The following is a 25,648-nucleotide window of genomic DNA, read 5'->3' on the forward strand; positions in this document are numbered from 1 at the left end:
CTAATACAACTCTCCTATTTTTATAAAGATGAAAGCAGAAGAAGGAGGTGATTTGTCTGAAGGTGTTTAGTTTTTAGTGGTAGAGATGGAGCCGGGTTTGAACTCAGGCCTCCAGACTCAATGTTCTGCTTATTAGCCAACAAATCATGTAAGTGGAGGTAGGGGGAATAAGGAGGGCTGGGCAGGATTTTGAAAGCAATTACCACCAAGTTCTCTTTGCTGAGTCCAGCCTTTTTGGAACTCACAACTCTGAACCAAACAGAGCTAATTAAGCAGTTACCAACGGGAAATGCAGATGAGATTTGCCTTGCTATGTTTCACACCTTGAAGCCTGCAAGAGATTTGGAATTGAATCCCAATTTTGGCATTAATGATTTTAGGCTTAGATGTCTCAATTGTTAAGAAAAAAAAAAGGGCTAGCCTAAATCTGTGATTCGAAGCTTTACCATGCGTCACTTGGAGGATGTGTTCAAAACTAGCTGTGTAGGCTCAGTCCCCAAGCTTCTGGTTCAATAGGTCCAGGTGAGGCACCAAAATTTGCCTTTCTGATAGGTTTGTATGTTGTCTGAGAACTATATTTTGAAAACTAGTGGCTTAGAGATAATTTTAAAGGTCTTTTCCTGCACAAAAGCATTCTTTTTTTTTTTAAATCAACTTTGTTGAGGTATAATTTATATGCAAGTGAAATGCATTAATCTTAAGGAAATAGTGAGCTGTGACAAATGTATTCATGCATGTAATCACCACCAAAGGCAAGGTGTTAAGATTTTTCCATCAAGGCAGAAAGCTCCCCAATGCCCTGCTAAAGTCATTGTCATTTTCTTTTTTCTTCTTTTAAACCAGTTTTTACATGGAAGTATAGTTCGTTTAGAAAGTTGTATTGCTTTCAAGGGTACAGCAAAGAGATTCAGTTTTATATATAAATATATGTTCTTTTTTGGGTTCTTTTCCATTATAGATCCTGCCTGAAAAATTCTTAACCTTCTTACCTTAACTTTCTCAACAAACGAAAAGTTTATACATTCATGGCCCTTGGAAAGCAAGGGCAGGGAGATATTTCATTTGTATGAGAAATTAAGTTTTGTGAGGTCTTCAAATGAAAGATGCAAGTTATATTTAGTATGACTTTAACAGAGTATTATTTTGAAAGTCACAAATGTTGTAGGAAAAGGAATGTAAGCTATTTTATGTAACTGGCAAAAGAAAATTGTGGAAGAACTGACTACTCTAGGTACTGAGCACACACTTCTCGGTGGGGCCTTCCCAAGGAAGCCGAGCTCATAACAAACCTTATTTATTTAAATTGGAGCCAGTGGGAGTTCCCGACAAGAAAAAACAGTTATAAGATCAAAGCCCTAAGTGAAAAACCAGGAAATAAGAATTTTATGTAACTTCTATCTAAAGAATTCTGAGGGTAAGAATTTTCAGTTACATTTTATTAATGTTTTTTCAGAGTTAAAAGAGCATGAAGTCATGGTTTTAATCCCACTTCTTTCTCAACTGTTAGTACAAATACACTTGGTTGTTCTATTGAGTTTGGCAGTTCTTTAATCATAACAAAGAGAAATGGGGGAGTCCAAATGGGTACTAAGTTTTTGTGCCTATTACAAATTGCAGCATCTTCTTACAGGAATATATGTTGGCTGAGGTTGCTATGCTGAGGTTTGAGATGTTACATTTTGTACCATATGTAATGTAATGGCTAAATGGACACACTGTTTAAACACTGTCTTAGGCCAGCTTTTAAAATATTCCCAAGAGTTGGAACATGTCTTTTAAAAGGTAAAAATTGTACTTTAGGTGTGAAAATACACCCCCAGTATAAAAAAATAGTTTATTTTTTATTTCTTTAAAAACAACCTCAAGTCTGATGTAAGCCACTTAAAAAAAGGTGACTTGCTTTTTCTGGTAAAGATCGAATACACTATTGATCTGCTTTTGTCCTAATGAGATATGACCCTTATAAAATACAAACGCATAGGAAAGAAAGAAAACGAACCCATATTTCTCATTTGGCTTTCTGTTGGCTGTATAACAGACGGTGTTTTACACGGTTTTTCACAGACTCAGCAGGGAGGAAGTTGTGTGAGAAAGGGTCTTGTGTTGAAAAGTAGCCTGATTGATCCTTTAAGACCATCTGGGAAACCTGCCTGCAAATAGCTGATGGGCCACATAGTCCCACATAGCACAGAGCAGCTCTGCGACTGGTGTCCGGCTTAATTAGGGCTCTGGAATTTAAGAATTTCTTTCTTTCTTCCTTCCTTTCTTTTCTCTATGTTTTGGCCGCACTGCAAAGCGTGTGGGATCTTAGTTTCCCGACTAGGAATTGAACCTGTGTCCCTTAGAGTGGAAGCATGGAGTCTCAACCACTAGACCACCAGGGAATTTCCCTTTTTTCCCTTAATCTGGGTGATTTGTGACACTATCTGGATTTTGTTTCAGAAGTATATGTATCAGTTTAAAAATGAGATTCATTGTGGTTATTTTTTGGAAGTCAGATAATAACAAATGCTGGCGAGGATGTAGAGAAATTGGAACCCACGTACTTTGTTCACGGGATGCAAAGTGATGCAGCCACTTTGGAAAACAGTCTGGCACGTCCGTACGTGGTTAAACACGGAGTTCCTGCGTGACTGAGGAGCTCCACTCCTCTCCCCCTCTCTCTTCCTCCCCTGCTTCCCGTATTCTTTCAAACTCTCCTCCCCGGAGTGTAAGCTCCGTAACAGCCCAGGCCTGCGCTGTCTGGTTGTTGCTCTGCCTCTAACATCTGAGATAGAGTTTGGCACGTGGCAGGAACTCAGTGTATTTTTAATTGAGAAAACCAGTAAGAAATAGGCATAGAGTAAAGTTATTCAGAGCACAGCCTCTGGAGTTCCCCTGCATCACTATGAATTCAGGCCCAACTCTCCCCGTGGGACCTTGCTTTTATTACTCAGTCTCTTTGAGCCTCAGTTTCCTCAGCTGCGAAATGGCATAATAACAGCACATAAGATTTTTGACTGACAAGCCCTCAAGAAAACGTATTAAGAATAAATAAGATTCATTTGAAAAGTGACTAAAGAAATTCATTTAATAAAAAGTTATTAAGAATTGATTGCATAACACTTTGTGCCATATAAAATGAGCGTCATCTCCGTAGATGATTAAGATGTGGTCTCTGGCTTCAAGATCATGAGGAAGTGTCACCCTAGTTGAAAAGAGATCCTTAAAAACCACGAAAGAGACCTAGGCTTGAGGAGAATATGTAAAGTGAACACACAACCTTAGCCAAACACTTTAGTTTAGCCTAACTTTGTTCCCAGTCTTTTGCATTAAGGAGAATCGTTTTGAATTGAATTTGTTTCTCCAAAATATTGTAAATGGAGACATTAATTCCTATGTATTTCAAGTGGACACAATTTGGCCATCGTGAGAAAATTTAATTTTATGCCTGGCCTATTTGCTTCATTTAAAAAGAAGCAAGGGAGTTCCCGTGGTGGTCCAGTACTTTGACTGCCAAGGGCTGAGGTTCAGTCCCTGGTCAGGGAATTAAGATCCCACAAGCCTTACAGTAAGGACAAAAAAAAAAATATATAGAGCTTTGTCTTCCTCCTCTTTCAAGTGTATCCCATGGGAGTGCTTTCCCCTGCCCCTGATGATAGCTTGGGCAGGTGCTTTGACTCTGGGGCTCACTTGTAGATCCTTTTAGTTCTGTTAGCTGTGATCACAGTAGCAGGCTGTGCCTTTCTTGATCCCAAGTTCCCCTTATGCCAGAGTTCCAGCAGATATGAAAGAATTCACAGTTCAGAAATGCAATACCTTATGGGAAAACAAAATAGAGATAGGAGACTGGGCCATAAGTCAATCGATTCTTTCCTCAGATTTGCCAACTTCTAGCTCATAACAATCAAACTTGGAACATTAATCCGCACAAAAGCACCCCAAAACTTCTGCAGCTGTTGTAAGATCACTTATAGTTGGGGACTTCCCTGGCGGTCCAGTGGCTAAAACTCCACACTCCCAATGCAGGAGGCCCAGGCTTGATCCCTGGTCAGGGAACTAGATCCTGCAAACTGAAACAAAGAAAAAGAAGATCCCACATGCTGCAATGAAGATCAAAGATCCTGCGTGTCGCAACTAAGACCTGGCACAGCCACGTAAATAAATATATGCATATTTTTAAACAGATCCCCTGTAGCTGGAGATCTATCGTTGGGACATTTTGCAAACTTTCTCAGAAGATTATGATGCTCTACAGACGCTTCCAAAACATGGAGGCAAATGGAATCATTGCAAGTTCTGCTAGTTTGGGTGCTCTCAACCTGGCTGTTTAAGTGCCAGGAAACATGTCTCGATGACATCCTTAAAAGAGAGGCGAATCCTGGGGAGAAGAGAGTGGCAGCTGGGAGGTGGCGCATTCTTATTCTTAGCAGACTGATATTAGGAACTTATGTAAAGGTATCAGGGCTGGGTTTTTAACCAACACAGTTTTTCAAAAGTGCATTTTTTGGAAATCTCTAAAGTAAAAGTCGTCATTGTTAAGAACATTACTACAAGCATAGGATGTCTACCTAATGGTTTTACGGTTATCACTATCACACCTAAAAAATATTATAGGTATATATGGGATGTGAGTCTCTTTTTTCAGTCCTAATACTTGGTGAAGGCGCCAAGTATCAACGATCTGCTTTCTGTTTAAATAGTAGAGGCATTTTCACCACTGTTCGGTTGATACTGGAATGCCGATGTTTGCCATCCCTATAGCAGAGGCTCAGCGTGGCTTCTCTGTATAAGGTAAAACTAGTTCTTCACAGAGCAGACAAAGATCTGACTAGTAACAACCTTTGTGTGATGAAAATTCATGTAGTCTGTATAGTCCCTTGTGCCTATTTTTACATTTAATTAAATAAAAGAACACACTAAATTAAAATGTTTTTGGAGGCATCTTATACATGTTAAATTAATAATAATGAGTACAGGGGCTTCCCTGATAGCTCAGTTGGTAAAGAATCCGCCTGCAATGCAGGAGACCTGGGTCCGATCCCTGGGTTGGGAAGATCCCCTGGAGAAGGGAAAGGCTGCCCACTCCAGTATTCTGGCCTGGAGAAGTCCATGGACTGTGTAGTCCACGGGTCGCAAAGAGTCAGACACGACTGAGCGTCTTTCACTTTCAAGGGACCATTCCTTGTCATATACTATAGCTAGGAGCTTTCTTTCTCTCCTTTTCTAAGATTTTAAATAAATTCAATTTACTCTATAACAAAATAGATCCTAGAAGTAGTTTTTCCCCGTTCTGGTTCTCCAGCCACACGTTCAGAGCCTCTTGTGGCTTCATCCTCCAGAGCTATGAATGCTGGTCTCTGGGGTCCTTGTATGATCCCAGAGGTGCAGACCTGAATAGCTGCAACAGGAAAGAAAATGGAGACACTTTTACTAAAGCTATTTGGTATACGTAATCATTTCTCAGTTTCCCAAACCGCTGTCCTCACTGCAACCAGGATACAGGTTGTACAGTCCTAGCTCTGCTCACGATCCCTTCTTGCCAATGTGCCTGAATCTCTCTGGCCCCTGGAACCGTTCTGAGTCTCAGGTTCACTTTCCCATAAACTCGCACGTTATGCTCAAGGTTTGTACCTGACTTGATCACAAAAATCTCAGCTTCTGCTTTGCTTGTGTGAGCCTTAAGTGTGTCTCTTTGCGACCGCATGGACTGTAGCCCACCAGGCTCTTCAGTTCATGGGGTTCTCTAGGCAAGAATACTGGAGTAGGCTGCCATTTCCTACTCCAGGGGACATTCCAGACCCAGGGATCAAACCTGTGTCTCTTGCAGTCTTTGCTGTGATCTAAATGCCATAGTAAAGTGAGTCCACTGTTCTTGATAATGGCATCAGGGAATGTGTGGCTGGGGAAGGAATTTAGTATTTAAAAACTAAAAACAAATTGACAAATAGACATATACTACAAAACAAAACAAAACCCTCTCATTTCACTGATGGGCTTCTTAATATAGGATTTAGTGCTGAAAAAATTATCATGATTATTGCTAAATCTGTTCAGCAGATTTTGATCACATATTGTAATTAAGCATTGTTTGCCCTCCTCTTCTATTTTTTTAAACCTAAAACTTTAATGAAAACATAAGCTTTTTGTTCTGCAGCGTCCTAGTGCATTGCTAAATGGGAAAAGGCCACAATGTCTCCTTATATCACAATTACAGTATCCACAGCTGTTTGACCCTGGTACTATGTTGTAATACTTCTGAAATCAGGGTTAGATTTTATTTATTTTTGCATTTCTCCTTGGCTTTCAACATGTTTAATAAATTATTAGGGGGAGAATATTTCTCATCACTGTTGTTGTTTTTTTTTCTTCCTGGAAGATGATTTACAAAAAATACTAAGGTCATTGTGAATATACATCTCCTAAAAGAAATAAAATTTATTTTGTGCCAATTAGTCTTTTATTTCAATAGCATGAAAAATTGCAAAACAAATAAGGAATATAAAATCAGGACAGTCTCTCCAAATTCTTTTATAGCTGAAAAATCACACAAGGACCTTTTGTCTGAATGTTTTAGTTTGCTGCTACCATTAAAAGAACTCTTAAATCACTACCCGAGACACAGTTATTGTGGGCAAGTCTTCAGGACTTGCCAAACTTTTCTCTTCTTCAAACTAAAGCAGATCAATAAAAGGGAGAGATGGAAGACACAGAGAAGAAGGGGTGCGCGTGCATGCACACACACACACACGCGCGCGCGCGCGCGCACACACACACACACACACACACACACACACACACACACAGTTGCCTCTGTGACCACCCTGCAGGCTCATTTGGTGTTTTATGGCCTTTATTGTCTTGCTCAGGACAGGGAACTGATGACCCCACTGCATGGTGACCTGTGAACACCCAGATGCAGCTGAACTCTATTGTCAAAGAAAATAATACAGGTGAGTTCACATATGCTAGTAACAAACATAATCATCACAGAGATGCAAGGTACTTAAGCAGCAATATTTAGCATCTTGTATAAATTACTATAATAATTATTTATTTTTATTTAAAAAAAGTAGAGGTTTATAGTTGCTTCTTTCGTGTATTTGTAATCAGTCCAGAATGTTCTCCGTAAAACCTGCCATTCCTATTTGTCATCATCAGCAATGACTCCAACTGCATTGACTCACAGCACTTGGGACTCCTTGCCTTCGACAGCATCCCTTCTGCCTCCCCCAGCCAACATCCTGCCTGCGCACTCGGACCCTCCCGCAGCCTCCTCCATCCTACTGCCCTACCCGTTACTAGAGGGGCCCTTACACCACACCTCCCGACCCCGAAACCAAGGGGTGAGCACGAGGCCTGTGGACTGTACGGTGGGTGAGCCAGAAGATAATAATCCATCATAAAAGGGTGAGTAAGAAAGTAACAATCTGATATAATAGGGAAGGAGGCCGAAGTTCAAGGACAGTCATATAGGAATAAGAGGGCCCCTTGAGACTGAAGCCTGGCTCCCTAGAATCCTTGAACTGTGATCCCGTGTATTGAAGGAGAGGCCTCAGGAAGGAAGCAGAGGGCCTGTCGCAAGCACCTTATTAACCCTCAACACCATCCCCAACCCCGACCTGAAGCCACAGACTTCTCACCCAGCTCCCGTCAGGACTCACGGAGTGTCTCTGACACCCCCACGTTGCACGCCTAGTGTCAATATTCTACAGGGATTGAATTTAAGGAGGTTAATGACAGCGGGTTGGCCAATAAGTTTGTCCATTTCCTCATAGAATGCTTTGGAAAAACCCAAACAACCTTTTTGGGCCAACCCACTAATAACATGCCAATTAGGTCTGGAACTATAAAAAGAGTGTTTTCAGGTAAGCATAACGGTTGTTTTCATTTAAAAATAACTTTAAAAATTTCAACTTTATTGAGGTATAATAGGTATATAAAATTGTAAGATAGTTAAACTGTACATCTCAATAATTTGATATACTTTTATACATTGTGAGAACTTCCCAGGTGGCTCAGTGGTAAAAAATCTGCCTACCAGTGCAGGAGATACAGAGTGAATCCCTGAGTTAGAGAGAACCCCTGGAGAAGGAAATGTCAACCCACTCCAGTATTCTTGCCTGGGAAATCCCATGGACAGAGAAACCTGGTGGGCTACAGTCCATGGAGTTGCAAAGAGTCAGATACAACTTAGTGATTAAACAGCAACATAATATTGTGAAAGAATTCCCCCATTTGGTTAATTAACAGGTTTATCACTTTACATATTTATCTTTCTTTTTCCTTGGTGAGAACATTTAAGTTCTACTCTCTTGGTGGTTGTTGTTTAGTAAACCCTGTGGACTGCAGCCGGCTAGGCTTCCCTGTCCACTATCTATCACCCAGGGTTTGGTCAAACCCATGTTCAATGAGTCCATGATTCCATCCAATCATCTCATCCTCTGTTGCCCCCTTCTCCTCCTGCCCTCAATCTTTCCCAGGATCATGGTCTTTTCCAATGAGTCAGCTCTTCGCCAAAGAGGTACCCAAAGTATTGGAGCTTCAGCTTCAGCGTCAGTCCTTCCAATGAACATTCAGGATTGATTTCCTTTAGGATTGACTGATTTGATCTCCTTGCTGTCCAAGGGACTCTCAATAGTCTTCTCCAGCACCACAGTTTGAAAGCATCAGTTCTTTGGCGCTCAGCCTTCTTTATGGTCCAACTCTCACATCCATATATGACTACTGGAAAAACCTTAGCTTTGATGAGATGGACCTTTGCGGCAAAGCGATGTCTCTGTTTTTATGTGAGCAAGCTCTGGGAGTTGGTGATAGACAGGAAAGCCTGGTGTGCTGCAGTCCATGGGGTCGCAAAGAGTCGGTCATGACTGAGTGACTGAGAACTGCAGGCTTGTCATAGCTTTTCTTCCAAGAAGTCAAGCGTCTTTAATTTCATGGCTGCAATCACAGTCCATGGTGATTTTGGAGCCCAAGAAAACAAAGTCTACTCTCTTAAGAAATTTCAATTATACCTATTTTTAAACAATTCATTTGAGACTCAGAGAGGAGCCGTTCTGTAGCTAGCTGGTGGTTGAGCCAGAACCCTGGCTCATGAAGTGGGGGGCTTAGAGGAGATGCTGTGAGGGGCAGGGAAAGAAAAGGGAAGGCGGAGACCTGAGTAGGAAATTTCTGTCTCCCCACCTCCCCTCTTGTTGCGCTGGCCTCAGTTCATTTTCATCTCTGTGCAGTCACTGAAGGACCGTCATAAAGGGTAAATGGGCCCTTGGTGGCGGGCCCACTTTTTCATCTCAGCAAAGATTATTAGCTGCAATTTTGAAAACATGAACAAAAGACTACCCTATTTTTGGAAATTGTTTCCTACAGTTTTCATTCGAGTTATGTTATCACATTCTGTTTATCCTTCTGAATTTGAAGGAACCGTAAAAATCCTCATCTGCACTGACATCTGGCCTGTCACATCTATGAGTCATCTTAGGAAGCCTTCTTCCATGTATAAAACATTCCACTGTAGCTTACGAAACATTGAACTGCTTCCCTGCTAATCCTACTCTTTTCTAATTCTAAAATAAGAAAAAAAGTTCATTTAATTTTTAAATGAGATTTAAAAATCTGTTGTTTTTAGATGGCAAAATATTCTCAGCCCACTCTTCACAGCTGGGAAATAGTTGCTCTTATGGCCTTTTCTTTTGCTTTTTACACTTGCCTTCTGAATTTCATGTTCAGATCATTTTTCTATGACTTGAGAGAGGTTTATGTTACTTATAATGTACTAGCAGGTCTCTAAATGACCAAATCAGTGGTTCTCAAACTTTTTAGTCTTGGGATCTTTTTGTGTTTTTCTTATGGGATGTTACTACCGATTAAAAAAATAAGTTTATTACTATTTTTATTTATTTATTTGGCTATGCTAGGTCTCAGTTGCAGCACACAGAATCTTCAGTCTTTGTTGTGGCATGTGGAATCTATTTTCCCAACCAGGGATTAACTAACTCAGGCTCCCTGCATCAGTAGCAAGGAATTTTAGCCATTGGACCACCAGGGAAGTCGGGAAGATCACCAATGTTTACCCATAATGGACAATAAAACTGAGAAAATTGTGACATATTTATTTACAATTCATTTAAAGGAGCAATAATAATGTTAACTGAAGTAACATTATTTTTTAATAAAAAAATATACCAAACCAAAAGAATTTGTGAGAATGACATTCTTTTACATTCTGGCAAGTGTCTTCACTATCTGCTTTAAAGGATGGCAGCTGATACTGTAAAGCAATTATCCTTTAATTAAAAATAAATAAATTTAAAAAAGAAGACAGTTGAATTCTCATATCTGCTTCTGCTTCGATTTGTTGCAATATGCAATATCACACATCATGTAGCCTCTGGAAAATTCCACTGTAAAAAGCCCAGATAACTTTGTTTTATTTTGAAAATGGTTTGACTTTATGGAACACCAGGAGGGTCTTGGGACCATGATAGTCTCCAAACCACTCTTTGATAACAGCTACACTCAACCACCATGATAAAGTTTAGAAGAACCTAAGAGGCTATTTCTAATAGGTATGGTCATCCTTAAACCCCTCCAAAATGTTAGCTATCCACAGTTATGCTAGTAGGGTGCCTTTGCATGACTGCATTAGAGCATTTCCTTTTTTTGTGTGTGTGTGTGAATTTCATCATTTACATGCTATCAGAAGATCCTAATCGAAGTAAACAACATAATACAATGGTTAAGAAAAATTGCTTTACAAGGTGCAGAAAATAAAGAGTGAGGAAGAGATACTTTTATAGACTTTCTAGAAGAATATATAAAAAACTAGGAATAGTGGTTCTTTTTGGCGTGATGACTAGGGAACAGAATATTGGAGTAGAAAAGAATGATTACCTCCCATTTATGGACTTCCCAGGTGGCACAGTGGTAAAGAATCCACCTGCCAATGTAGGAGACACAGTTCAATCCTTAGGTCAGGAAAATCCCCTGGAGTAGGAAATGGTGATGTGCTCCAGAATTCTTGCTTGGGAAATTCCATGGACCAAGCAGCCTGGCAGGCTACAGTCCATGCGGTTTCAAAGAGCTGAACATGACTGAGCGCACACACACACAAACCTCCCATTTATGGTTCATGATTTATTTTTAATTAAAATTTTTTTTGTCCATGCCATGTGGCATGGGGGGATCTTTGTTCCCTGACCAGGGATTGAATCTGTGCCCCCTGCAGTGCAAGCACAGAGTCTTTACCACTGGCCCACGAGGGAAGTCCCCACCATTTTTTAACCAGATGCATGTATTAGTTTCTCAATTAAAAGATGTAGCTAATAAAAGGAAAAAACAACAAAACCTTTAGAATCAGTTCAGTTCAGTCACTCAGTCATGTCTGACTCTGCGAACCCATGGACTGCAGCATGCCAGGCCTCCCTGTCCATCACCAGCTCCCGGAGCTTGCTCAGACTCATTGAGTCAGTGATGCCATCCAACCATCTCATCCTCTGTCGTCCCCTTCTCCTCCCACTTTCAATCTTTCCCAGCATCAGGGTCTTTTCCAATGAGATAGTTCTTCACAACAGGTGGCCAAAGTATTGGAGCTTCAGCTTCAGCATCAGTCCTTCCAATGAATATTCAGGACTGATTTCCTTTAGGATGGATTATTTTGATCTCCTTCAACTTAGAACCTTAGTCTGCCATTTATTACCCACAGAAAGTATGAAAGTGAAAGTGTTAGTCGCTCAGCCACATCCGACTCTTTGAGACCCCATGGACAATAGCTCACCAGGCTCCTCTGTCTATGGGATTTTCCAGGCAAGAACACTGGAGTGGGTTGCCATTTCCTTCTCCAGGGGATCTTCCTAACCCAGGGATCAAACTCTGGTCTCCTGTATTACAAGCAGATTCTTAACTGTCTGAGCTACCAGGAAGCCCACACAACTTTGACCTAATAACTTAACCTCTTTCTTACCAATTTTTTTAACCTGTAAGTTGAAGTTACTGCTAGTGTCTACCTCATAAGACTACTGTGAGTATTACAAGAGAAAGTAAAAATAACATCTTACTCTTGGCCCATCGAAGCATATGTTTTACTTATTACTGCTAATCATAATCATCATCATTTTATGAATCAAAGGCTTAATTTGAAAGTTGCTAGTCATTCTTTCATTTTCCTTTTATTGGGTGATTCTGAAGTTTCATTAGACAAATATGATAATGTAATTGCAATCATGATCAGCTCATTGGAGACCTGTTAAAAAGTCTAGATTGGGCTTCCCTGGTGGCTCAGTGGTAAAGAATCTGCCTGCCAATGTGGGAAACTAGGGTTTGATCCCTGGTCCAAGAAGATCCCATGTACTGCGGAGCAGCTAAGCCTGGGTGTCACACCTGTGGAATCTGTGCTCTGGAGCTCTTGAACTGCAACTACTGAGCCCATGAGCCCTGGATCCCATGCTGCACAATAAGAGAAGCCCTCACACCACAACTAGAAAGTAGCCCCCACTCACTGCAACTGGAGAAAAGCATACCCAGCAACAAAGATCCAGCACAGACCAAAACAAAAGTAAATAAATAAAAAATTATTTTAAAAATTCTAGAGTAATCTATCAATTTTGACTACATCTTCTTATCTTTATGCTTAACATGGTTCGTGCATAACCATACATCTTATGTCTTACTCCTGTCCTTGGTCACACTTAAGCTGGGTCTGATTCATCAGTCCAGTCTTACTTAACTCTGCGGCAGAATCTCTAGCTCTAGGTCAAGCAGTCTGAACTGGCCTTTGGCCCGTGGTGTGTTTGAATGTGCTTCATTCTGCTCTGTCATCCCTGTATGGGATTTGGAGTCATCCATTTTTAGTAAACTTTTAATTTCCTGATTATTCTGCTCAACTAGGCTAAATTTGTAAGTTCCCGCTCCTCTGATTTTGATTTGGTATATGTTCTTTTTAAAAAAAAAAAAAAAATTGATGTGTTTCTTTGGCTGCATTGGGTCTTAACTATGGCATGCAGAATCTTCGTGGTGATGCACAGACTCTCTAGTTGTGGCGAGCAGGCTCCAAGGGTGCAATGCCCAAGCTGAGTTGCTCCGCAGCATGTGGGATCTTAGCTCCCTAACCAAGGGTCGAACTTGCCTCCTTGCGCTGCAAGGGGGATTCTTAACCACTGGACCACCAAGGAAGTCCCTCCGTGTATATTCATTCCTGTACTGTATTAATGCATTCCTACTTAACTCAATATCTATATGATTATTTTCTTCTTGCCTCACATCCCATTTTTCTGGGGTTGGCTCTCTGCTGGTCACTTCACAAGTGTCTAAGCTTCATCTCCTATATCTTGGCGCCTAACAAATCGGAACATGCCTATCTCATTAATGTACAGATTTATGTGAGAAGCAGATTCTTGATACAAGTGTGTCCCCTAGCAGAGATGGCTTTGGTTGAGACAGCACTCTATAAAGGGTGCTGCTTATTAGATTTTGCCAGAATCTTGGTAGTGACTGTTGTGAGTTCACCCAGTCCAGATATCTGTATAAAATAATGGCTATGAAATTATTGGGAAGACAGAAGGATTTGTTGAGTAGGAAATGAGTATAGGTACTTTTTCTATAGAACTTTCTTAAATTCTTATGGATTTATAATGGGTTCAGGTATCGATCTTTAGGTCCTTTTCAATGAAGAGGTGGTGATAAACTTAAGGAGTACAGCTAAAAAAATAGCCTTTATTATAGTCTAGTTCAGTTTCTCAGCCTGAGCACCATTGACACTTTGAGTGGATAATTAAGTCAGTGTTGTTGGGGGCTCTTCTGTGCATTTTCAGGTGTTTAGCAGCTTCCTTGGTCCAACCTGCTGGATACCAATAGCACCCCCTTAGCCACGATGATCACAAACATCTCTGGATTTTGCCAGATGTCCTCTGGGGGTGAAAATCATCTCCTGCTGAAGACTACTGGTCTTGTCTTTGTAAATTTATGACAGTATAGTCTAACTTAATTTTCAGCAAAATGGGTGCAAGAGTATTGGACTTAATTTCCTTCTTCAATGTTTTCATTTTGTGAAAATATTTTATTATTGTTAATTTTTTGTTTTCATTCTTTCATTTGTTGTTTCCCTTAGCAGAATACTGAATTTTTATATTTGCTACATTTCCTTGTAATTGTTTTTATGTTATGATTATTATCCCTATTAATCGCCATCTATTTTCCCCAGGGCTTCTGAACACGGCTCAGAAAAGAAAAACTTTTTCTGGAGCAGTGTATATCCTTGTCTCTATTAATGGCTGTCAATTGGTAGGTGCTTAATAAATATTTGTGAAGTGAGTGAATGAATTAATTCTTATGCTTGAATTGGAGGCAGGAAGTTCATGCAAGTCTAGAATAAGAGTCAGAAATTCTGGGTTCTAGTCTTGCTTGCGCTGTGGGCGCTTTGGCAAATCTTTTCATTTCGCTGGCTTGCCATTTCCTCTTAGGTAAAATGATGACCCAGGAAAGATTCTTCTGTTAACTTATTAGGGTTGCTGAAACAAAAGTATGAAGCACTAGCTCAGTCGCTAAAGAATCTGCCTGCAATGCAGGGGACCTGGGTTCAATTTCTGGGTCGGGAAGATCCCCTGGAGAAGGAAATGGCAACCCACTCCAGCATTCCTGCCTGGGAAATCCCATGGACAGAGGAGCCTGGTGGGCCACAGTCCATAGGGTTGCAAAGAGTCAGACACGACTTAGTGACTAAACTACCACAACCGCTGAGTGGCTTAAAATAGAAATTTATTTCCATACTTTGCTCTTAGGCTGGAAGTCTGAAGTCAAAGTGTTGGCAGGGCCATGCTCTCTCTGAAACCTGTAGGAGAGAATTCTTCCTTGCTTCTTCTAGCTTCTGATGTTTGCCAGCAGTCCTCGAGTTCCTTAGCTTCTTCTATCTGTGTTGCCCCCATCTCCAGCTCCATTGTTACATGATCTTCTTCCTGGTGTCTGTCTCTGTCTCTCTGGGTCTTCTTACCTTATAAGGACAACAGTCGTACTGAATTAGAGCCCACCCTAATGACCTCATCTTAACTTGATGACATCTGCAAAGACCCAATTCCCAAGTAAAGTCGCATTCAAGGTACCAGGGGTTAGGACTTCAATGTATCTCTTAGGCAGACACGTTTCAACCCATAACAGATCCTATTTAGCCTAAATACTTCTATTATGGTTTCTGCCTTTGTCCATTGCTCTCACATTATAGATAATAATTAGTATTGAGAACAGAATTATTATTTGAATCTAGTTTTGTGATTAGATCCCTTGAAAAGAAAGGGCTGAAATAGTGCTTGGGGAACCTCTGAGGATTGGCTTTGTTTCACTGTCACTACAGGCTAATGCTTTGAGCGTGTGGATACCCAAACTTTATCTCCACCCCCTACACACGGCCCGCCTTAGAACTTGATGGAGCGTACTGGCAGCCTCTCCACCCTCGGGAAGGTGGACTTGAAGAAGAGCTTTGCACAGCTTTGACCGCAGACTTGGGTCTATTGGGGCGGCATTATTTTCCTAAGGACTTCCCTGGTGGCTCAGCTGGTAAAGAATCCGCCTGCAATGCGTGAGACGTGGCTTCGATCCCTGGGTTGGGAAGATCCCCTGGAGAAGGGAAAGGCTACCCACTTCAGTATTCTGGCCTGGAGAATTCCATGGACTGTATAGCCCATGTGGTCGCAAAGAGTCGGACACGACTGAGTGACTTTCACACATTTTCCTAAACTAAGAGACTGTATATCAAAGTACCATTTGGGTGCGTTGGGTACTTGGTGGCTTAAAGAACACAAACTTATTGCCTCGCAGTTCTGGAGGCTGGAGGCCTGAATCAGGATGTTGGCAAAACTGGTTCCTTCTGAGGGGTGGGAGACCCCTCCTCCTGGCTTGTAGATGGCCATCTCATCCTTGGGTGTCTTCGCATCATCTCTGCTCTACTTGGGTTTGCTTCTGTACTCAAATTTCCTGTTTTTTGTTTTAAAATAAGAGCACCAGTCATATTGGAGTAGGGTCCAGTCTAAGGATGTCATTTTGGTATTTCCCTGGTGGTCTGGTAGCTAAGATTTGGTGCCTCCATTGCAAGGGCATGGGCTCAATCCCTGGTAAGGGAACTAAGATCCTGCATGCCACACAGCACAGCCAAACAAACAAATAAAGCAAACATGTAAATATCTAATGACATCATTTTAACTTATCTTTGTAAAGGCTCAGTCTCCGAATGAGTGCACACTCTGTGGCACTGGGGATTAGGACTCGCATCATGATTTTTGTTTGGAGGACACGATTTACCCTTATCAGACAAGAATCCTGGGATTCTGTGGAGCCTGGCCCAGAGGGGTCTATGGGTTCCATGTGACCAGGTCCTCTTGGCAGAGGAAGGTCCCCTATACAGAGGAAGGCCGCAGGGGCCCAGTGGGTAATGTGCCTGTGAGCAATGCACTCTGTAATGTAGCATATACAATTATAAACTGTACCAAACTCTGCCCCACTTTTTCCTCCTGCCTTTGCCATTCCAGAGTAAGCTGGGTCCAAGATGAGTAAGACAATTTGGTTTTAGCTCAAACAACTCATACAAGACCTGGCATTAAAGTTTTTTCCTGAAATGTTTATGTATTTTTTTTTCTCTTGTAGAGTATTTTTTATTCTATGAAGGAGGGTGTAATAAGTCAACAGGTAGAGAAAATAAAATAGGAATATGTATTGGGTGAATGATAGGAGAGGAACATTAGTCAGGGTGGTAAGAGAAAGCTTCTGAAGAAATGACATTTGGCTTAAGACCTGACTGATGAGAATAGAATGGCCATGCAAAGAGCTGGGGAAGAGTGATCCACGCAGAGGAAACAGCAGGTGCAAAGGCCCTGAGGCAGGACTAAGCTTGCTCTTTAGGAGGACAGGAAAAAGGACAGGATGACTGTAGCCCAGTGAACCAGGGTGACAGTGATGTCAGAGGAGGAGGAAGGAGAGAAGGAGAACAGATTTTTGTTGCCTGAGATCACACAGCTCATCAGTTACTCATTCAGCTCTGTGAATTTTGAATTCTAGCTCTGTGTCAGGTCTCATGCCAGGCCCTGGAGCTTCCAGTGCAAGAGATGACTGACGCTTGTGCAGTGCTTTATAGGTTATCATTTAATCATCAGGGTGGTTCTCTTATGATAGATTCCTATTTGTCAATAAAGGCAGAGAGGTAAAGTCTTTATCAGGGTCACACAGCTAATTAGTGACAGAGCCCAGTCACTCGTATACTTGAACATACTAGTCCTCAAACTGCAAATCCATGTCTTTTTGCCAATACCAGGTGATCTAAAAACTGATGACAATATGTTACTTATTTATCTTAAAGAGGATTTCTAGATACTTATATTTGCATTTTGCTGCTTGCTAAGTCACTTTAGTCATGTCTGATTCTCTGCAACACTATGGACTGTAACCCACCAGGTTCCTCTGTCCATGGGATTTTCCAGGCAAGAATACTGGAGTGGTGTTTATGTATTTTTGATATCACCAAGCTTCCATAGTTTCCATTTCTGTTACATAATTCAGTCAGGAAATTGAATTAATCAATATACAATTTCTCCAATTGCCTAACATAAGACTAGTGTGATAATCCTGTCTATTACAGTAACATTTCAGGGAGTGGGTTTTATTTCCTCTTAGAAAAGATTATTTAATTTTAAAAAGTCTTATTTCATTTAATAAACTACTTAGAGCAGTAGCGGCTGGTGGTAGATACACAACTCCTTCATGAGTTAATGACAAGATAAAACACAGACTTTTTAAAGCTGTCTTAGATTTGACTGGTAAAATAGAGCATAATCATTTACTAAGCATCTCTTTTATGTCCAGTGAGTATTAAAAAAAGTAAAATGGTACAATGACTGCCATGGAAGAGCACAGAGGAATTGTATAACTTTAATAAAGAGTTAATTTAATAGAGAAAGATTTAGTTGGACACGGGTGGAAAATAATTAGATTGACTAGATGGGTCTTTAGTAGCAAATAGGAAAGCTGTTGAAATGGAGAAAACCAATGGACCTATCCGGGTCTGTAGTAAACACAGGAAAGCAGCTGCTTTGTAATTGTTGAAAATGAACACTGTACTATTTATTTTGGTTCCGAGAAGACTTACCACATTGTACTCATGTTACTGCTCCTCAGCCTTTTCAAGTTATCAATAGAGTTAATCACATGACTTAGAGAACTTTTAGTCCATTCTCCCACACTGGATTCTAGGGTGTGGTGTGCATGTGTGTTACTATTTTGGTTTTTGTTTGTTTCTTTATTAAACTCTCTTCTCATACTTATTTGTTGGTTAACACTATGTGGAAAGATTATAGAATTTATCTCCATTTGAGCCTGTTCCTTTTGTCAACAAATAGATTTCACAGATATTTTGTCTATAAAATAAAAAATTATCTGAACATTAGAAAGGTTATTCCACATTTAGTATAAATATTATTACCATTTAGCACCTTTGCTGATATTTATTCAGTTTGTGTGTGTGTGCTCTGTCGCTCACTTGGGTCTGACTCTTTGAGACCCCATGGGCTGTACCTCACCAGGCTCCTCTGTCCATGGAATTTTCCAGGCAAGAATGCTGGAGTGGGTTGCCATGCCCTCCTCCAGGGGATCTTCCTGACCCAGGGATCGAACCCATGTCTCCTGTGTCTGCTTCATTGGCAAGTGGATTCTTTACCACTGTACCTCCTTCCCAAACTAAATTGGGAAGCCCACAGTTTAGTTTACTACTGATGAAACAGCAGTTGAAAACATATTTTTTTAATCCTGCATTCTTCATCTGATAGAGAGTATGACAAATTCATCAAATGAACTGTGCACTCAAGAAATGTATATTGAGTACCCACTCTGCCCTGCACTGTTTTTCACTGTAAATGCACAGCACAAAATAGAAATTTTCTGCTTTCTTGCAGCTTATATTCTGTTGAGAGGGGTTTGACAATGGGCAAATTAATAATGTTTGAGATAGTGACATACTGTATATGTGAAAGAAGTCTATGTAGAAATGGCTCAAATATTCTATATTAGTTATCCATTGTTATAGAGCTTAACCCTAAATTTAGCTGCTTAATTTAGAGGTTATCTTACCCACTTTTCATGAGTCAGGATCCAGGACTAGCTTAGGTAATGGTTCAGTCCAGGGTCTCTCATGAGGTCACGATAAAGATGTTGACCAAGGCTGGAGTTATCTGAAGGTGGATTGGGCATGAAGGACTCCTTCCAAGGAAGCTCCCAGGGCTGGTAAATTGGTGCTGGTCTTTGACTGCAGGCCTTAGTTCCAGACCACGTGGACCCTCTGCAGGGCTTGGGGGTCATTGCAACAGGGAGGCTGACTTCCCCCACTGAGGCTGATCCAAGAGGAAGAGGCAGAAGCCACATGTCTTTTAAGCCATGGTCTTAAAATAACACATCGTCACCTCCACCGTATTCTGTTAGAAGAGAGTCACTCACTCAAGGAGTTGGGAATTAGGGTCTACCATTTAAAGGGGTAATAGTAAAGAATTTGTACGTTTTAAAAAAACCACCATAATTACTTAGATACATTGAAGAGCAAATAAGCAAATTAAATACATTACAGAGCTATTCCACAATGAATTATGCCTTTTTAAATATACATTGTTAGTATTATACACTAATATATATATATTAGTGTATATATATACATATATATACTTGTTGTGCCTTATTTTGCAGCTGTTGGTTTTTAAAAATTGTTTTTAGACCAAAAAAAAAAAAATCATTGAAAATTTAGGTTTCCTGAACTTTACCTTTTTCTTACTGTTTTGGTTGATTGTTACTATGCTGTCAACACTGTCTAGGGTTCCACAGATGAAAATACTCGAGATCTTTTTTTTTTCATTTCTGGAATTAGTTGATGAATTTAAGGTTATTTGTATTACTCCACATTTGTGTTGAATATGATTTGTCTAAGTGATTGGAAGACGGGAGTTTCATGGCCCAGGAGTAAACTAAAATCCCCTTTGGTTCTCAAATAAGTTACTTTTGGTGGGGCATCTAAAGTCTATGAAACATGGACTTCCCTAGCATAGTGGAGAAGAATCCGCCTGTCAGAGCAGGGGACGCAGGTTCGATCCCTGGTCTGGGAAGGTCCCACATGCCATGCCTCGGAGGAACTAAACCTGTGCACCCCAGCTACTGAAACCCGAATGTCAAGAGCCCATGCTCTGCAACAAGAGAGTAGCCCCTGCTTGCCACAACTAGAGAAAGACCTCCTGTAGTCGCAAAGACCCAGTGCAGTCAAAAATAAACAAATTAATTAAAAAATAAAGTCTATGGAAACACAACTCCTACGTGGAACCCACATAAACCTGCCTAACCACAAATGCTGTACCTTGAGATGACAATTTAAAATTGTGGTCAGCTACACTTTAGCTTAGAAACCTGAGAGATTGTGTACGGTTGCTCAGAGGATGTAAATAACACATAGAGAAACATGGATAATTCTCTGGCTACGTGGCTATAATATTTGTGTATTTGGTTGGAACAGACGAGAGGCACCCTTTTGCGGCCCGTGTGTGGCGACAGTTCCAGGGCTTATCTCTTAATGACTTGAAATGATAAATTTGGAATTCATCAAGCTTAACTTTTCTCTGCGACTGGACTTCCCCTTTGGGCAGCCTTCCATGGGAAGCCTTTAGTGAGTTTTTAAAAGTACAGCAGCTCTATTGGAGATGGACAATGATTTAGCCTTTGGACCTTTAAAGATAAAAGACTCTTGTCAACTGTATAAGGCCTCCTTTTCTCAGAAGGGAAGAATGCTCTTAAGTTTCTTAGTGGATTAATTAGTAACTGAAAATAGCACCATTCTTCGAATTCTTCCCACTTTTACAATGAATAACAGCAGAAACAAGTGCCACCAGAAGGAGAAAAACAGATAAAAGATATTCAAATTCCAGACCTTGTCATTTATGTGAAGATTTCATCCCTACTCCTAGATCCTGCCCCAAATAGAAGAAGCTACTGATGGAGTCAGGTGCTGAGGAATGGGGAAACAAAAGAGGCAGTTTTTCTCCCCCTGTATTGATAGGAGTTTACTGTCTTGAATATCTGAGACATTTCTAATTGTAGAGAAGGATGGAAGCTAGTTGTTTCAGAAAAACATGCTAGTTTACACATGCATGCATGCTAAGTCACTTCAGTCATGTCCAATTCTTTGCAACCCTATGGACTGTGGCCCTCCAGGCTCCTCTGTCCGTGGGATTTTCCAGACAAGAATACTGGAGTGGGTGGCCATGTCTTCTTGCAGGGGGTCTTCCTGACCCAGGAATCGAAACTGTACATCTGACCTCTCTTGCATTGGCAGGTGGGTTCTTTACCACTTTCATTACCTGGGAAGCCCTGAGAGCAAAATGAAGACCAAGAATAAGGGGAAGGGGGTGCTCCCCGGGTGGTCTAGTAGTTAAGAATCTGCCTTGCAATGCAGAGGACACTGGTTGGAATCTTGGTCTGGGATCCAAGAGCCCACAAACCGTGGAGCAACCAAGCCCATCTGCCATGACTACCAAGCTTGAGCTCTAGAGCCCACGAGCCACAACCACTGAAGCTTGCATGCCTAGAGCCCGTGCTCCACAACAAGAGAAGCCATCACGATGAAAAGCCCATGCACTGCAGCTAGAGAAAGCCCGTGCAGAGTAAGCAAGACTTGGCATAGCCACCCCCCCCCCCCCAAAAAAAAAACCCCAGGTTCTCACTCAGGTAAGATGGTTCCTTGGGAAAAACAAACAAACAAACAAACAAACAAAAAACCCCAAGTGCTGAATAAAGCCACGCTTGGATCCAGGGGTTATTTTGAATTGGATGAAGCAATCCTCAGATGTAGTACTTATGTTTACTCTTAAATAACGTTATACAGTGGTGCAATGGTTAAATTCATGATGCAGAGCTGGGATAGACTTTGTAGAGGGTTTGGTTCTGAACCCAGAGAGATGGAATGATTTCGTGAATCATCACTTGGTGAAGGGATGTGGTCAGAGCTAGTTCTAGAAACTTCCAGTACATTATTTTTTTTTCTGAAGACACCAAGCCACTGATTTTTGGATTTTTACATTTTATAAAATAGTAATCTAATCAGAGGTTATTGTGTGGATATGTTTTCATCTGAGGAGGAGAAAGAAAAAGAAAGAAGAGCCACAGAATTAAATAGAATAGGAATTGTTAAAAAAAAATCGGTTGAAATCATAATTCAAACAGTGTTTTCCTGTGGGCCCTCCTGGGCTGGGGAGAAGACAGGGTGAATGGGCAGGATGTAAGACGGCGGTTTGGGTTCTAAATGAAACTGGAATATCTCCCTTCACACCAGGTGACATTTATTTCTTGGGGAGCCAGACCCTCATGGTAGGGCCAGAGTGGGCATCTGATAGTAATAAGTACTTTTCTGTGTATTTAATATTTTTATTTATTTTATTTTGATACTGGCACAAGTGAGACCCTTGGTTTAACAACAGAAGTATGATTTGTATCATTACATTATTGACAGCTTCTCACAAACTTCATCCTGACCAATGACACATCTCTGGTCTGTCAGTTCAGTCTCTCGGTCGTGTCTGACTCTGCGAGCCCATGTCCTGCAGCATGCCAGGCCTCCCTGTCCATCACCAATTCCTGGGGTTTACTCAAACTCATGTCCATCGAGTCGGTGATGCCATCCAACCATCTCATCCTCTGTCATCCCCTTCTCCTCCCACCTTCAATCTTTCCCAGCATCAGGGTCTTTTCTAGTGGGTCAGTTCTTCGCATCAGGTGGCCAAAGTATTGGAGTTTCAGCTTCAGCACCAGTCCTTCCAATGAACACCCAGGACTGATCTCCTTTAGGATGGACTGGTTGGATCTCCTTGCAGCCCAAGGGACTCTCAAGAGTCTTCTCCAACACCACAGTTCAAAAGCATCAATTCTTCGGCACTCAGCATTACTTTATAGTCCAATTCTCACATCCATACATGACCACTGGAAAAACCATAGCCTTGATTAGACAGACCTTTGTTGGTAAAGTAATGTCTCTGCTTTATAATATGCTATCTAAGTTGGTCAAAGCTTTTCTTCTAAGGAGCAGGTGTCTTTTACTTTCATGGCTGCAATCACCATCTGCAGTGATTTTGGAGCCCCCCAAAATAAAGTCTCTCATTGTTTCCATTGTTTCCCCATCTGTTTGCCATGAAGTGATGCGACTGGATGCTGTGATCTTAGTTTTCTGAATGTTGAGTTTTAAGCCAACTTTTCACTCTCCTCTTTCACTTTCATATCTCCACTCCAAGTTAAAACTTATAAACAATGTACGGAATACTGAATCTCCTCCGTTTTTCCCTCTTATCACTACTCTGTATCTTATTTTGAAACTCAGTGTCAGCAAGCCAGTTAACACAATCACCATGAGTCCTCCAGATTTATAGAAGTCACGAAGCAGGGTGTCAGCTTCCTCATGCCAAACTGCCCTCCCTCTCATTTGCCCAACTAATTGATACTGCAGCATTAGGAAAGAGAATTTTGATGATTAAAAAAAAATTTTTTTTTTTTGTCTGCGCTGGGCCTTTTTTTTCCCAAACCAAACTGTATCTATTAAGTATACTTTTCATAAACAATCATGGTATTTCAGGCAGGCCATGGGCAATCGTTAACAGTATACAACTGTCAAACTCCCTTTTTCAATGGACCACCAAAATCGGAAAGCCATTATAAAACCCAGGGAAGTCTTCATGCGATGCTCTGAACAGGGCAAGTTTAGAGCAAGGGCTGACTGTTCACATTTCACGTGTTGTTTGACAGCTTTTCACAAGCTGACCCTGCCTTTTAGGAAACGGGAATGAAAATGGGGGCGGTATCAATCTGAGGAGGAGCCACAGTCTAAAAAAGGAACCACTGCTCTTTCAAAGAATGCCATCTCAGTGCTGACACTGGAAAGTCCAAATTGCCTGACATACTGGTAACCAATTTTGGGGGGGTCAGGTTCTGACAGGTCTCTGGGATTAGGGGAGTCAAGTCTATGCTGAAGTAGAGAAGGAAAAGAGGACATAAAATCTAACTTTAGCTTTTCCATACCACAAGGCCTTTGTGCCAAGGTGGCTAATGTGTGTCAACATCAAGGAATCCCTCCTTCCTGGGAATCAAGAAGAAGTCTCTCAAAGCTAGACGGGAAAGATGTTTCTCCCCCCATGTCAACCCAGCTTTGGAGATGCTCCATTAGTGACATGTATCCTTCCCCTCCTCCCAAAACAACAATGAAGTGTTCTTTGTGCTAACAACATAGCTTAAAAAAATTTTGCATTTTTATAAAACTTCATAAAAAATAGCATTTCCAGCTGTACAGTCATCAGAAGTACACAGTTAACAAAAACACACGAACTTCACTTGGCATCTCCAGCACCTTCAGCTTTCTGAGCCTGGTCTGTTATGGCAACTCCATCTTCTGCAGGATTTTTCTCATCCCTGCCAGCATCAGCTTTCCTCCTTTTCCCTTTGGGTCCCTGCTCTCCCTCCTTTGCAGGGGCCTTCGCAGGCTTGGGTTCTGACTTTGGAAAAACAGGTTGAGCAGATAACCTTGCAGATCTTCTCTGTGGTCCAGCCTTCACCTTGGCTTTAATTTCCTGTAGCATTACTTTCAGCCTTTCTCTTGGGCATGGTGGTGACAGTGGCGGGACGTAGGCGCTGCACCCAGGCATGCAGGGGCACGCGGGCATTGGTCGGTCCAGGGGTCCCTCTCACCTCTTCTTCTGTGCTGGCTCTTCAGGGGGCGCGGAATCTTCTCTATTGAGGTGCATGGGTTTAGTTGCTCCCCAGCAAGTGGGATCTTAGTTCCCAAGCCAGGGATCAAACCTGGGTTCCGTGTATGGGAAGGTGGGATCTTCACCACTGGGCCACCAGGGAAGTCCGAGAAAAGAGAATTTAGAAGCTAGAAGGATTCCCAAAGTTCCTTTAGACCTAAATCTTCAATGCATAAGCCCAAAGAAGCTGGCTTGCTCAAGGTTCCAGGGTGGCTTATAGACTGCTTCAGGACTGGGGTGATCAAGTCAGTTGGGATCTCAAAGAATTTCCCTTCAAGATATGGATTCTCTAAGAATAAGACCAGCCTGGGCCAGCACCTTAGTAGAGATGAGGTTATTTAACCACGGGACACGGGCCCACGGTGGGAGGAGGTGGCCTTGGGAGCAGAGGCGATGCAGGCTGCAAACCTGGCCTCCTGACCGTGTTGCCTGGGTCCTTGCAGATGAGGCCAGCATCGTATTTCTCCTGTTCTTATCTCTTGCTCCACCTGGCCGGTATTCACAGGGGACATTATTTGGAGCAGGACAGAGGTGAGGCCTCTCTGGTGTTATGCGGGTCCTTCCGTTGTCTCTTTCCTGCCAGCACCAAGGATTTCCTAGGACCCAGGCATCACAAGCTCGACCAGCAAAGGGCTTTCTGTTGGCCCTTAAACTGAGGTTCTTTTAGCATCTGGAATCAGCCCCCACCCCCACCCCATCGCAGCTCTTTCACTGGAACTAAACCCAGGAGAAGGGAAAGAACGTGAAACATGAACAAATACAACCCCATTCCTTTGTAACTCAAAGCAAAACTTATATGGAACTCAAATGGAAAAAGAGATTTGATCTGGCAGTTTCTTTTTTTTCCCCCCAGAGTGGCATGCATACTGTAAAACGATTACTGTAAA

At 41.6% G+C, this 25,648-nt stretch overlaps 1 pseudogene; it reads right to left on the reverse strand.

Moving 5' to 3' along the window:
• Positions 1-24,243: 24,243 nt before the first annotated feature.
• LOC136163307 (non-histone chromosomal protein HMG-17 pseudogene) lies at positions 24,244-24,618 on the reverse strand (annotated as a pseudogene).
• Between the last annotated feature and the right edge of the window lie 1,030 nt (positions 24,619-25,648).

Source organism: Muntiacus reevesi, chromosome 3, assembly GCF_963930625.1.
Source record: "Muntiacus reevesi chromosome 3, mMunRee1.1, whole genome shotgun sequence".
In the NCBI taxonomy this organism is placed as follows: Eukaryota; Metazoa; Chordata; class Mammalia; order Artiodactyla; family Cervidae; genus Muntiacus; species Muntiacus reevesi.